Below are 14,798 nucleotides of genomic sequence, written 5' to 3'. Positions count from 1 at the left end.
AATTCCAGCATTTTTGGGGTGTTCATTTGCTGATGGTTTTGTGGTGTTTTTTCTAAATTTGGAATACCTTTCCCTTCCCTGCAGTTTAGAGTATAAATCAACCCCCAGTATTGGTGATAATTCTACAGTGAAAGGGGAGTTTTGGAGGAAGCTCTAATCTTAAAAGCTAAACAAAGTAGGAAAAAGTTGTAATGAAAAAAAAATTACCCTTTAGCTGAGACCTTTTTCTACTGAGCTTTAGCCTGGAGCACACTGTTATAGGCAAGTTATAAACCTGTAAAACAATGTTTCTTGTAAAGCAGAGCCAATGATCTATGATAGTTGAAAGCAGAGTTTATGGTCTAAAACATCCTAGAAATTGTTTGAAATACTTAATGCATCCTTCAAACACATAAATTCTAGAGCTATGTGAAGTTTTGCTGGCTGTTTGATTCTCTGGGGGACACGTTTTGGGTGACTGATGGCTATTTGTTAAGGTCAGCAAAAATTAATTCAGCTCGTAAGAAACACATTTCTGGTGAGAGACTCTGGAATCACCTTTAAAGAAGCACTGTTCTTTAAAACAAAAAGGGAGTCTTTTATTTAAAATACAAGCTAGTCACAAACCACCATCTTACTATCACATCACAGAAATTTTGGACTTGGAGAGGTCCTTGTCTGCCATGCAGCTCATATTCTTCCTTGTTCATCTGTCAGCTATATTTATTAGTGCTAATGTAAGTGTATTTTTTATTTAAAAGCTTCTGATATTTTAATCACTGTTAATTTTTAATCACTGTTAATTAAAAAGTAGCTTCAAATAAATTGAATGTGTAAACCAAGGCCTCATTCTACTTCAGCTTAGACAGCTTCTTCACTTGGGCAGATCTCCCATCAAAACCAGCTCAGTTGTGCCATGCTCAGCTCAAAATCAGGTTAGCCTGAGCAGTGAGGGCAAACCCATGTCCTGCCCTAGGAAAGCTGCTTTCCTGATCCATAATGGCATTGACTAGTAAAGACTGTGAAGCCAAAATCCTACTTTTCTTTTATCTGGGAAAAAGAAGGGACAGGGAACATTTCCTCCTACTTGCCTTCCCAAGGCAGGAAGGAACATCGAGGATATCTTTCTTCACTGAATTTCTTAGATTTGTGCCCCAAGCCAATGAGGACAGGAGGACATAGGTCAGCTCCATATCAAAATCCATCTGGGCAACAGCCAGAGAGCCCAGCCTGGGTGCAGGGAGGGTATGAGCCCGAGCTAACCCCTGAGCTATAGCCCCTCCCTGGGGGTTGTTTGAGCAATGAATAAACAGGACTTAAATTCTACATTTTGGCTTGATGCTGTTGTTCTTATGAGTCGTTGCTCAGAGACAGTCAGGGGAAGGAGAGGTGTGGGCAGCACTGGGGCAGTTTTCTTCCTTAGGAAACGGTGTCCCAAGTGAGATGATGTCAGCGTGTTTGTAACAGGCAGGGTCTCAGGCTAGGATGGTGACAAGGAGGGGAATGATATTGTCAGTTACTTTTAATAAAGCTTTTCTTCAGCGTTAGATTAGAGATATGACACCATAAATGAGGCTGCTGAATGACAGGGCTTTGCCTCCAAATGCAATGTTATTAAGGTGAGCTTCCAGTGACATTCCCTACCCCAGGCTACTGGCAGATTAAGCAAGCCATCTCTATTGCTATTGGCACTGATGCAGGATTGTTTCTTTCTCATATCTTCTCTATGCCTTGTCAGTAGAAACTGTGATCATTCCCTTCACAGTCACCAGAGGTGGTTCCATGAGGCATCAGAGGATGCTGAGTCATTTTTCTTGCTCTCAGCCTGGTGGCTCAGCAAGCCTGGGACCAGGGTATCAGTCATGTACTGCACTGGTGTCATGGAGGGCTGTCACAGGCTCTGCTTGGAGTGCACACAGCTGAAACAGCAGAGGATAGCAGGCAAAAATCCATCTTCCCATCTCTGTTCTTTACATTCAATGTATTAGTCAAATGCCCACAAGTCTGTGAATTTTGTTTTAAAAATGCTTATTTCACTTTGTGATAAATGAAGAGAAGCTTAAGTGGGGGCAGTTTTTGAGCATTTTTAGGGAGTTTTAGGAAGCAGCAGGGGGAAAATGAGATCTTGACACAATCAATACCAAGGAACATTCTCTAGAAATTAAACAGAAAGACTTGTATGCAAAATCCCCAGCTCTAGCAGTTTGAAAGGGACCTTAGAGAGAGGAAACAGCTTAAGATGTATCTTTGCCCTTGGCTGTTTTTCAAAGACTGAGGAGGATAACTCATGTGATGGCCCACACCAGCCCTAATTCTAGCCCTGACATGAGGAACATATGGCAGTGTAGGAAAAATAATAGTTTAAGGGTTGTAGCTGGAATGCACTGTGCTACAGCTGTTTCCCAGGGCTTGGAAAGGGGTTCTGAGGAGCAAAGTATGAGCTGGGGCTAACTAAGCCTCTGCAGAGTCTAGGGGGAAACACAGCCTGAGGAACACAAAGGGAGTTTCAGAATCTCTTTTCTCCTGCTTGGTGTCAGTGCTGGAACACAAACAATTTCTTAGCCAATAGTAACAGCAAGCTGAATTGCTTTAATTGACAGCTGAAAGCTAATTTTGCACATTTCTAGTGGCATAAAGGGTTTTCAAGATGGATAAATACTTTATTTTTGTACTCTTTTTTTAAAGCTTTCCAGTTTCCTCCATGTTCCAGCCTGCTGCAGTCACTGCACTCTTCAGACAAAACTTGGGAGAATGAATCTGTCACAACATGACATGACAGGCACCTGCCATCTGTGTCTGAGCATTACTCTCCAGGAATCAGAGTGCATGAAAGCAGCCTTGCTCATGGGGTGTGCCAGTCACTCCCTGACAGCCTCCCTCTCACTTCATGAAGAGCCCATTAGCAATGGTGATGAACCATGCTCGTCCATTTACCAGCAGAACAGGAATTATTAGCTCTAATAAATATATTATTATGTAGCCATTAGGTATCAGTTATAAAGCTGCTTAATGTCTGCATGATTACTTGTAAATGGATTTGGAAAGCAGCTAAATTGGTTATTTATTGCCCGTATGGAACAGCATTATTTATTGGCTTGGCTCAGTAAGTTTGATTTTTCAAGCTAAAATGAGATTCTAAGTTTGTAATGAGCTAACCAGGGTGTAAGTCGATTCAGGAAAATTATATTTTTCTGAAGAAATGCTAAATTTAATGGTAAATATGATTCTAGAATTACCTGGTTTCTCTTTCCTTTCAAGTTCATTAACTAATTACTTTAAAATGTGCTCCTGAGACAAAAATCTGAGAAACTAGGGAATTTAATACAAGCTGCATTGAGATGCTGCTTCCAAGTGGCCCTGTGTGTCAGCAGCTCCCTGCTTGGCAGATCATTTGCTGTACCAACACTTAAAAATTTGCTGCTACAATACCTTAAAAGCCTGAAGCAAGTTTAATTTCATGGGATGTAGTCTTCTCGCTGAGGTTGATCCTGTTTATCTCCACTGTGTAAAAACTAATTTTTGGCTGATTATTTTCTAGAAAAGAAAGGCTGGGGGTACAGCCTGCTGATTGAACTCTAACAAAGAAAGGCAAGGCAAGAAAAACACTGAGGAAAAGTCAGCAAGTGCCAGAGTGCAGTGTTTGCTCCTTCAGTAATATTTAATGCATGTTAAACATTTAATCCAATAGGCAGATATTGCACATGGATATGCTCCTAGACTATCAGAACAAGAAAGAAAGAAGCACTTTATCGCCCCTGAAATATGTTGGATTGCTTTTAACTACAGAAGGCTGCTGACTTCCATGGGTGTAACAGGGACTCGGGAAGCTCTCGCATTTGATTTTGTTCAGTAGTGAAAAGAAGTTCCTGTGAAGCAGATCAGTATTATTTGACTTGTATTTCTGGTGAGCACAGAGCTCAGACTTCTAATTAAATATCGTCTAAAAATATTTGCAGACTGTGGTAGGAGGGACAGGGGGTTGGAATCCCAGTGAAAAGGTTGCCACAGCTGAGTGGCACAGCTGAGTGTATTAAAGACCTCCAAGGGGTTCAGGGGACACGCCAAAGCTAATGAAGGCCAAGATGGAAAAGGCACTGCGGAATTCAAACAAGCTGTTGGATGGGATGTGCTGGCAGGGGGAAGCCACTTTCCCCTCACAACATTCCCCCGGGGTTTTTTGTCTCCTTGTCCTGCCTTGCAGCAGGAGATGGGGCAGAGGCTCACTGCCTCTGACGCTCACAACAGGTACAGGGAGGACAACCACTGCTTTTAAAACATAAGCAGGCAGAAGAACAAAAGACCAATGTTAGAGGCCAGTCCCATGTGATTGGTGTCTTTTTATTTCCCCTGGGCTGCAGAGAAGGTTGCAGAAATGCCTGAGTTGTTTGCAAAGGCACAGCTCCCTGGGAAGGATTTGAGGGCCTACAGAGACATTGCTGAATCTCTGAGAGTATTTGGCCTTTTGCTGGCTGCATTTGCCAGTATTTAGTGAATGATGGAATAGATGTCTGCTGTTCCAGTTGTGTCAGACTTAGAAACAATGGGAGATTTTTCAGCTAAATGCTTTTTGTTCTCAAATAAAGACTAGGCTTTTTACACAACAGAAATAGTTTCAACCAAAAAAAAAAAAAAAAAGTTCTTATTTTTAACAGTCTTTGTCTTGAAATCCAGCCCCTACCTTCTTGAATGAAAACCTACTGCTATTTGCAATAAAAAACCCGTATTTGTCTCAGTGTTGAAGCAAACCTGGAGGAAAAAAAATGCGAGGGTTGGGGTTGTTCAGCCTGGAGAAGAGAAGGCTCTTGGGAGACCTTATTGCAGCTTTCAATACTTAAAGGGGGCTTATAAGGACAATGGGGACAGACTTTTAATTAGGGCCTGTAGTGACAGAACAAGGGAAGTTTTGAACAAGGAGGGTGGTGAAACACTGCCACAGGTGGCACAGAGAGGTGGTGGATGCCCCATCCCTGGAAAACATTCAAGGCCAGGTTGGATGGGGCTCTGAGCAACCTGATCCAATTGAAGATGTCCCTGCTCATTGCAGGGGTGTCAGGCTGGATGAGCTTTAAAGGTCCCTTCCAGCACAAAGTATTCTGTGATTCAATGATTATGAATTCTGAATGTGTCTCATTTCACTACATCAAAATGCATCTTTAGAGAGAGTTGTTTTTAAACCCTCTTCTGTTCTGCCTCTTCACTCGACTGCTCTGTCTGTCCTAAGCTGACTCTCTGTACACTATGAATAATATAATTGTTCCTTTTCACTGAATATCAAACATAAGAAGCCCTATTCTACTATATTTAAAAAATCTGCCAGATTCTCTTGTGCCTTTGCAAAGACATCACCAGTGAAACTGTCAGAAGACCACGGTGTGTGAAGAGCTGCATCTTTTGCCATCTATTCTATTACTAAAGCAAAGATCTTTTACTTTCCTGATGTTATTGGAGATACCATTTCCACAGGTGAGAACTTAACATTGTCCAATCACAAGACCTCAATTTATATATTATTTGCTGTCATTAAATATTTAGGCCACACTGTCCCACGTCTTTGTTGTAATTTCTCTGGGCTGAAAGAGTTTAGCCCCAACTACTTCATTTCTGTTGCTTTCCTTGTGCTGGCCTCATCTTTTGTGCTATGTATACTGTGCAGAGTAATGAAAAATTTGAAAAATCAGTTGAGATATTTGGATGTTTAATTGGCTTAAGCTCACCTCCCAGCTGTGGGAATGTGGGAGCTTACACAGAGAAGGTGATGGGACCAAGGCAAAGGGCAAGTGATGGGGTCTTGCTGCTGGAAATTGTGTCACTGTGGATAAAAAACTATCGTGTTTGGCTGGGCAAAGAAAGATGTTGGGAAGAAATATGTGAAAATGCCCAGGGGAGTGAATATCAGTGGTTCTTAATGCCACTAACAGTTTCAGGTCAGACAGCTTGCAAACCATGCTTGGATTTTGAGGGATATGCAAGAGCTCTAAACCTGGGTAGACAGACATAATTTTGAGAGAGTGAGAGTTGCTTATTGAGGATAGAATGGATATTGTGAAGGACTGAAGATGGCACTGAAACTTCCAGCTTGTTAAAATCTAAGACATTAATTTCATTCTTTGAATCAATGTGTGTACATCCAAGGAAATCCTTCCTTTCTCATGGATGGGTGTGATGCTAATGTCAAAGCGCACCTGCTGTCTGCAGGCCATACAGAAAGTGAGAAATGACAGACTCACCAAGCTCCTTCTTTATTAAATTTGTGTGGTGCTTGAAGGGAAGGGGCACAGGCTATGAGTATTTTAATGTTCTGGATCAGTAAGTGTTTCCCTGCTGCACAACAAGCACTTCAAAACTGATCATTCTTCCTGTGCTCCAGGCTTCACATCCACCACTGCTCAGTGCACCCAGCACTGCTGGCATTCCCATCCTGGAAAAGGCCACTTTTCACAGACATTGTCACATTGCAGCTCCTACATGAAACAAAGCACACCTAATCCTTTAAACACCTGAGGTACCTACTTGCAAATCTTTCTGAATTTGTCCTTGGCCCATGAATGCAAACTGTGGCATTAAGACAAAGGCTTGTTTTCAAAGTTATAAATAGCTTAGTTCTTATTGTTGTCATAGAATCTGTGGCATAATCCTGGGAGGAGTATTGTGCTTGTCACACCAGACAGTACAATCCATGTTTTGTTTACCCTTTCCCCATTCTGGTTCTCAGTTTATAGCAGTGCCAGCTGCAGGTGTGGTGGAGGATTTATGACATTTCTCTGACGTGAAGCTGAGACCATTAACTCTGACCCCTCTTTCAGAACATTTTCTGCATCTCTGCCTTACCTGTTTTCATTGATTCTGACTGCTATGAAAACCTTTTTTATATTGCAACACATACTCAAAACCACAAATGTTACAGATCTGGATCATGAATTTATTCATTCCTAGTGTTCATCCAGCCCATGGCAGTTACCATGTGACAGCAGCTCTGGGAAGTACCTGGACATTTTAGAATGCGGTACTTTCTGTTGAAAAGATGATTTTTGCCAGATATGTTTCACACCATAAATATGCCACTGTACATGGTTTGGTGAAAAACTCCACAAAACAAAAGGAAAGGAGGCAAAACAATTTGCCTGTTCTAGCCATATGTCCTGGGTTGCAGTGTATTCTATTACCATCCTCATGAGCTGTTGAAACCAGGTGGGGCAGTGTTTCCTTGCCTCCTCCCTCCAGACTATCTTCTGTTAATGAGCCCATCAACGCCTTGCTTAATGACTCATCATCCCGTTGTGAGATGCTCCACCCAGAGGGAGGAACCAAGCATTCCATCCTGGATATAATCTGAGATTCCAAACACTAGAAACAACCTTCCCAGTGGATTTCCAGAGGACAGGAGCTACACAGCCACCACTGGACCTTCTGAGGAAGAGCAACCCCTTTCTACAGGATCACTGCTTCAACAGAACCACATCCATCACTTCAGGAGGACTGCCACCACCACCCTGACTAACAGGGTGTCAGGTTGTATCCTGACTCTGTCAGTTTAACCCAGTGTTTTCTGCCTTTATTTTTTTGATTTCCCCATTAAATTGTTATTCCGACTTGGTGCCTCCCACTGGTTTGTTTTCAAACTAGTACAGCATAGGAGGGATAATTCTTTCAAGAGGTGCAGGGATAGGATTTTTGTTTTAAAGTCAATTTGCTACTGGCTACCAGTCATTACTGCTTGCCTTTGTGTAGGTGCTATACCTTAACAGGCTTCCCTCTGCTGAACGTGCCTGAGTTCAGAATTTAGGGTCCAAATGAGAATGCAAATGCACAGCAGGTTAAAATGTATCTGCTCTGCTCTTAACAAACCATTTCTGGGATAGGATACTCTTTTTTTCTCTTCAGACCATTTCCTCAAGTCCTGTCACTGGTGAAGAGCTCAGTGTCCGTCCCTCCTCTTCCCTTTGTGAGGATATTGAAGACCACAATGAGGTCTCCCCTCAGTCTTCTCTTCTCCAGGCTGAACAAACTCAGAGACTTCAGCTTCTCCTCACAAGGCTTCCCCTCCAGACCCTTCACCATCCTCATGGCCTCCTTCGGACATTCTCTAATACATTAATGTCTTTTCTATACTGTGGCACCCAAAACTGCCCCCAGGAGTCGAGATGAGGCCGCCCCAGTGCAGAGCAGAGCTGAACTCCCCCCTGTACACACGTGCTGGAGTGAGTTTGGTGCCCTGCAAGGTGAAGCTGAAGTGCTAGGGAATGTTTTTTTGTCTGAACTTTGCAAACAGGCACTGGTGGTTTAACATCCCCAGCTTCTGGATGCTGCCCCATATCCTTTTCTCCCTCTCTGAATCATTCATTATCTGTAGCAGTTTGGCATGAATAAGGCTTCATGAAACTCATTACTGTCCCTTTTCCCTATTGGAATTTCTCCTGGGCATGATGACAATAAACAAGTAGAACTGCATGGGAGAAGATTGCACTACAGTGTTGATGCTGTTCTTGTCTGGATAAGTATAATGCTTAAGATGTCTCCTAATAATCTGGCAGCTGCCTGTTAATAACCTTTCATAAAACAACAACATTTTAGAAATTCTGTGCTCTGGTAGCCGTCTAATCTGTAATAGAGTCGAAGTTCTTAAGAAGATGATGATCAGTTGCTGTTCATGAGCTGAAATTAACATAATATTCAGTTAGAAATTATTTAGTTTATATACTGGCATAAGAGATTGACATACATCAGGAAATGGGGAATATTTCAGAAGATGGGGAACAGGAAGGAAGGGTTGAAACCTTGGCTAGAAGAGAGCCAAGCTGGTGGCCCTGAAAACATAAGAAACTGTGAGGAAGCTGACAGATGTAGAGGAGCACAGATGTCAGAGGGCTGTGATCCCCAAAATGCCCATGGATAATGTTCAGGGCATGTCTAAAGAGCTGCAAGGGAAGCACCACAAGTGCAGTGAGTAGGGAAGGCACATCAGGCTCCTTCCCCTGTCAGCTGACAGTGTGCCCAATGAGGGGGGCAACAGACCAAGGGCAAACCTTGCCAGGGCTGGAAGCATGGAAAATGAAATGGGGAGAACCAGGGTGCTTGGCTTCATACAATGAGAGAGGCACCTCAGAGACCTTGCAGGAAGGGAGTAATTGGTGGATGTGATGTTCCCAGCCTATCAACTTTATACAAATTGACAGAACAGGATGTGCATGCAGAGGGCTGGCAGCGGTTTTGGAGTCTAAAATACAGTGTAACCAAAACAAATTATTGTTGTTGGGAAAAAAAAAACCACCAGTCTGAAATCCCTCTGGTTGGAAGTATCCTACTGTAATAATAATAATGTAATGATTGTATAATTACCCCTACTCTCAGCCAGGATTTAGATAGAGGATAGAGTTTAGAGCACCTGCAAAGTCAGGACAGGTATTAATATTGGGATGTATCAGCTACCAACAGAATAAATGCCTCATCACCTATGACAGGATATAGAAATACAATTTTTGGAGCTGCTTTCCAGAACAAGTAGTCTACAATCCCAGAAAAGCTCTGTCCTGGCTTTGGTCCTGAGTGGTGCACAGGACCAGCTCAAGAAGCATGTGGGAGAGACGATCTAATAGCAATTGCAGGATGATTAGGCTTAACCCTGCAGCAGGAGAGACTAAACAAATAATTCCAGGACACAAGTGTTCAGTTTAAAGAAAGGGAACTGCATACTAATATGGCAAGTGGTTAAAAGGAAGGAAAAGGATTAAGGAAGGAGCAGACTAAAAAGCAAGAAGCCTAGAGGTAGCCTAGACACTTCTGAGAAATCCTGTATTAGCATTCAAGACAAACTGTGCTGAAATTTGAAAAGAAATTAGAGTGGTCCAGCAAAAGCCCTTCAGGACTAAATAGAAAATTAAAGGTGATTTCCATGTAGGAAGGACTGGCATTTGTCACGGGAATTTTGTCCTTCAGAATAGACCATGAAACTCCATATGGCAGACCAAATGTAACCAGGACATTAGGAGGGTTAAGAGAGAGTTTGAGGAGCACCTTGCACAGGATGAGGAAGAAAAAAAAATTTAAAAAGGTAAAAGTTATTTCAACAAGAGAAAAGCAAGAATATTGCTGAAGTCTGTCCCATCCATAGAAATGGCTCTAGAAAGGATGCTAGAAATGATGGACCATGAGTCTGACTGGCATCCTTCAAGAGGTGATAAACCTGGCAATGAAGATTAAGATCACTGAACATGTAGATAAACTGTTGGAGAAAAAGATCTCCATCAGAACTGGAGAAATATGAGAAAAAGGAGAAATCTGAGTTTACCAGCCACTTGAATTGGCCCAAGGTGCCTGTGGCTACTACACCAGGGACTCACACCTGCTGTGGTGAGCAAGGGCTGGGTGGTCACAGACAGCCAGCAGAGGAATTTTAGTGCACATGTCCCCTACGCAGGAGGCAGCAAAGCAGCTGGAAGGGTGGCTGGAGACAGAAGTGGGTGTGTATGAAAGGCCTGTGGCGTGTGCAGGAGTGGGGAGGGTGTGTAATGCAGGAAGGAAAGCAATTCCTTTGTGGGGCTGTGGGACTGTCCTTCCTACACACAGTTGTCCACCCGACCTCCCAGGATATTAAAGTGCAGACCCTTGCCTGCTTCTTTCCAAACCTTTGTTATTGCACACGTAACAGGAAGCACAGGGGATGGGCAAAAGGGATGGTGAACCTGAAGCAGAGACTGAAGGTGACTTCACATATATGGACAGTAAGAACTCTGTGTTCTTGGATCTTGGGTATTTCCTCCTTGGGACTTAGAAATAACATTTCCCAAAACTGGGAAAGAAGCTCTTTAAGAAAGAACATTTTTACTTTTGCAACTGTGGAGGCTGCTGGGGTAACTAAATATACAATGTGGTCATAGGGTCTAAGGAGAGCTCAAAGTCTCAGTAAAGATGATAAATTTAAAGGCAACATAATTGTGCAGTGTTTGAACAAACAACCCAGATGTGACACTGCAGTTATTAGGGAATCATCAAAGCTAGCATCTCTGGTATTCCAAGATGTGCTCTTCCAACAGCACAGTTATTCCTCAGGGGAGGGCTGAACAGCAAATTCATTTGTGGCTGTGACCAGAAGCTCTTCCAGGAAGCCTGGATGTTTTTCAATTGTCTGCATTATTATTCTTATCTAAACGGATCTATTGATCATTAATGATCTAGAAATGCTTAAGGCGTGACAGGGGACTGAGGAAAATCCAATAAGCTCTCCACCACTGCAGAATACCAAGAAGTGAGAATACTACAGTTGTGTCCTTCTGGCACGCTGTGAAACACTCCATGAATTAGTAAACAGGATCGTCTGGATGCTCCAGGCTGACCCTCAGTTCTGAGTGTACACAGGGATCTACTGAGCACAGCCTTTTGTGCAAACAGAACCTGCTTTCAAACAGTATCTTATAAATTAAAAATAGATTTTTGAAGAAAATGGAGTGTGCAACACCTACAAACATGCTAATTGTTATTTAGGGCTTTATGAATATATTTAACATGGACACAACACTACATTATTATTATTAATATTATTATTATCATTATCATTTTAACAAATGGGTATGTACACTTTTGTGACATAAAGACATTGCCAGTGAAGACAGAGCTGAGTGTCAGAGTTATTTTCCATGACTTACTGAGGTAAAAATCCTGGGGTGTGACCACTGCTATGGGACAAGGATGAGAAAAACCTGATTTGATTTTTTCATCACATGTCACCAAAGATGGCTTTCAGACATTTAAGCATGCTTGTTTATTTAGAAGTAAGAAGTTCCTGGTTTAAGAAACTGTATGAATAAAAGGATCTCTTAGATTTACTAGTAAAACAGTGGTACTATACCATAGGTGGTAATATCAAGAGGAATTGCTGGTCAAGGGTATCTGGGGCCAGTCACTCAAGGCCTGATTCAGACAAAGGGCCTTAGCTATTGTCTAGTGTCTACCCAGTAATTTTTAATGTGCTTTACACCAATAAAACAGTCTGGTACTAGAGCTTTCCTGGAAAGTCTCACCACTTCCACCAGAAATGTTTGTGCACTAAGCCATTTTAATTAAAGCATACTAACTTTGATACCTTCCTTAAATAATGGTTTGGGGGTTTTTTTTCTGGAAGATTTCTATCTGTAGGTATCAACAGTATTAACTCAGTCAGAGAGTTTCAGGGATAAAACCTTCTGTAGGTTTCATCCTCCTTATAATAGGCAGGCCTGAGGCAGAGCCCATCAGCCCTGTCTGTGTCAGTGCAGCCCAGCAGTCATTTCTCAGCCTCTCTGGCCCTGCAGGCAGCACGGATGTCAGCTCAGATCAGCTGTCCTGGGAGCCAAGGGGTTTAGCACAGGCATGGTGCCCATCTAACCTGCTTTTGGTACCCTCTGAAGCATCCTGTGCTGGGGGCAGCATGGGCTGTGTTTGCTGGGCAGTTAACTGACCAGCCGGGTTAACCCTGCTCCATTGCCTGCGACAGACGTGCCCTCTCTGCTGTGAAATCATTTCCGTGTGGGAGGACAGGGAGGAAGATTCACAGCCTCTGAAGTCCAATACTGCTCCTTTAAAGCAGTAATGGAACAGTGTGTGCTGAGTACAGGACTGGCTTTTGCCCAGTGAACAAGTAAGAACAAAATCAAATAGTGGAGAGTGGGTCAATAAGAGAGCAATCAATCTGTCTTAAATCCGAATAAAGCATGGCTCACATCGAAGAAATAGTACCTGTGCATGCAGTAAAGTTGTAGATCATAATGAATATGTGCAGTTTTAATCCTGGTATCTCCTGATTCATTAATTCTTGGCTATATTTTTCATAGCCTTGTAAATTGTTCTTGTAAGTAATATATAAACATATTTAAGAAATCTTAGCTTAATGGTACTGTATTCTTCATAATGTTTTAACCTTTTAAAAATCTTTGAATGGTAATCTGCATGTTTTTTCTTGTGTTCAGGTGCATATGTGTGTTTATAATAAATGAAATAAAAACTAAAGCTTCCAATGTAGTTTTTGCATACAGCAATGTTTGGCTTGGGTTACTTATTATTTGATCCAACATAAACAGTACTTTTCAGGATCATATGCCCCAAATAAACTTTCCAGATACCTTTTAGATATCAGATTAGAAAGAAGACCTAATTCTGTACTTACAAGTTGACTGTGTTTTATTAAGATAACCTAATGTTAAGTATAGTGTAGAATAAAGGAGTTTAAAAATCTGCCAGGTGTTTCAAAATGAAACAAAACAGAGAATGGGAACAGGTCATATGGCACAAGAAGAAAGAAATAAGGCTTGATGCCAAGTTTGATATGACAGAATTCTTGACTGGAGAGAGGAAACAGGTTGTGCACTGTAACTGGGAACTGTGGGGGGTGAACAAAGATGAGAGAGTGGAAGAGAAAGTGGAGGGAAGAAGATCCTGATCTGACAGCATCAGGAAGCAGCACAAGAACTGTGTCCCTGCTAACTCCTGGAGCTGTAAAATTATATTGGTGTGTCTTACACTTTTGATACTTGTCACTCACTAAGTGTTCTGATGCCCTACTCATTCCAGGTAAGCCAGGTTCGTGGCTGACCCTGCTGTGACAACTCCTTTCCATGCTGCAAGAACCAGGAGGTGACTGGACCAAAAATGTTCTCTCCATCAGTTGGTCTGGCTGGTGAATATTCTCTTCTTCAGCTGGCCAAGTTAGTGGGTGGCTGTGCTAATTACTTAGCATGCATCTCAAGTCTAAAGAGGCCCTTTGTTTTATTTTGGACAATAATGAAACTTTCTCTTTGATTAATGCCGATTACTAGTTAATTAATGCTCATCACTGTTGTATTTTAATAGAAGTGTGTGATACATAAAGGTTTCTGCTTCTTGAAAAAAACAACTATTTCCTTTCTTTACAATTTCCTGATAAATTAATAATGAGCATTTTGCTACCTCTTTGATATTGCTGGGATCACATTCTATGTGTGGCTTTCTCTGGGACCACTATATTTCAGGTCAGTTCATACTGTTTTGTCTGTTTCTGATATAGTACAAATGTTTTTCCTTTTAGTCCTCTCATAAGTTGTTACTGTCCTAGGCCATCATTTTCTTCCTGCTTGCATTAGGATAGAAATGCTGCATTTTAAGAAATCTACACCTTTCTGCAAGTCTGGCTCATTATAACGTTACAATGCATTGTTAATTCAGTGCTCAGCAGATTAAGATAAATCACACACTGGATATTATGAGGAAGCTTCAGGATTTGAGGATGTAAGTTGAGGCTGGCACCTCCTTAGGAGGAGTTATGAGGCTAGAGGGGGTTTGACTACTAGAGATCTTCAAGGAATCTGCCTGGGGCCAAACATGTGATGCTTTCATTAATGACCTCTCTGAAATAATGAAGAGTTTGCTAATGAAACCCCCTGTTGGAATACAGCTGGGAAACATTGTTACCGTGCAAGAGAATAGCAGTATGATAAAGAGGAGCTGAATAACCTTGAGGACAGCAAGAGATAGAACAGAAGAAATTCAGCAGCTGAGAGAAGAGGTTCATGCACTTAGAGGCTGTTCACGAGAGCTTTCTCCTGTGAGACTGTAGCTGCTACCAACCCAGTCAAGGTCAGGATCCACTGACTTTTCAGTCATTGTTCATGTAAAAAACTGCTGTAGCTTAAACATCATGGAACTTTTACTAAATCAAAGCTGATGCAAGTTTTACAAGTTATATATTTTCCTGTCTCTCCCACTGGCACAGCCCTCCAGAAACACAAGGCAGAACCAAATAAACACTGAGGAGCACAAGCTTGTTTCACTCTTAATTTATTTGTCCATCCAATTTGAAGGCAGAACCTGAGTCT

The 14,798-nt window shown here is 42.0% G+C and overlaps 1 long non-coding RNA gene across 3 annotated transcripts in view; it reads left to right on the top strand.

Moving 5' to 3' along the window:
- LOC121668137 overlaps nucleotides 1–7,418 on the top strand; it is a 45,718-nt gene extending 38,300 nt beyond the window's left edge. For all 3 annotated transcript variants that reach the window (XR_006017263.1, XR_006017264.1, XR_006017262.1), the window contains one exon: nucleotides 5,297–7,418. This is a non-coding gene — a long non-coding RNA (uncharacterized LOC121668137). The remainder of the gene's footprint in view (nucleotides 1–5,296) is intronic.
- Nucleotides 7,419–14,798: the final 7,380 nt, after the last annotated feature.

The sequence above is a fragment of the Corvus kubaryi genome, unplaced genomic scaffold (genome assembly GCF_017639235.1).
Source record: "Corvus kubaryi isolate FWS band 111438036 unplaced genomic scaffold, C.kubaryi_AGA036_p1.0 37384, whole genome shotgun sequence".
Taxonomy (NCBI): domain Eukaryota; kingdom Metazoa; phylum Chordata; class Aves; order Passeriformes; family Corvidae; genus Corvus; species Corvus kubaryi.
Note: the sequence above shows the minus strand (reverse complement) of the source record. Positions and strands in the feature narration are given on the sequence as shown.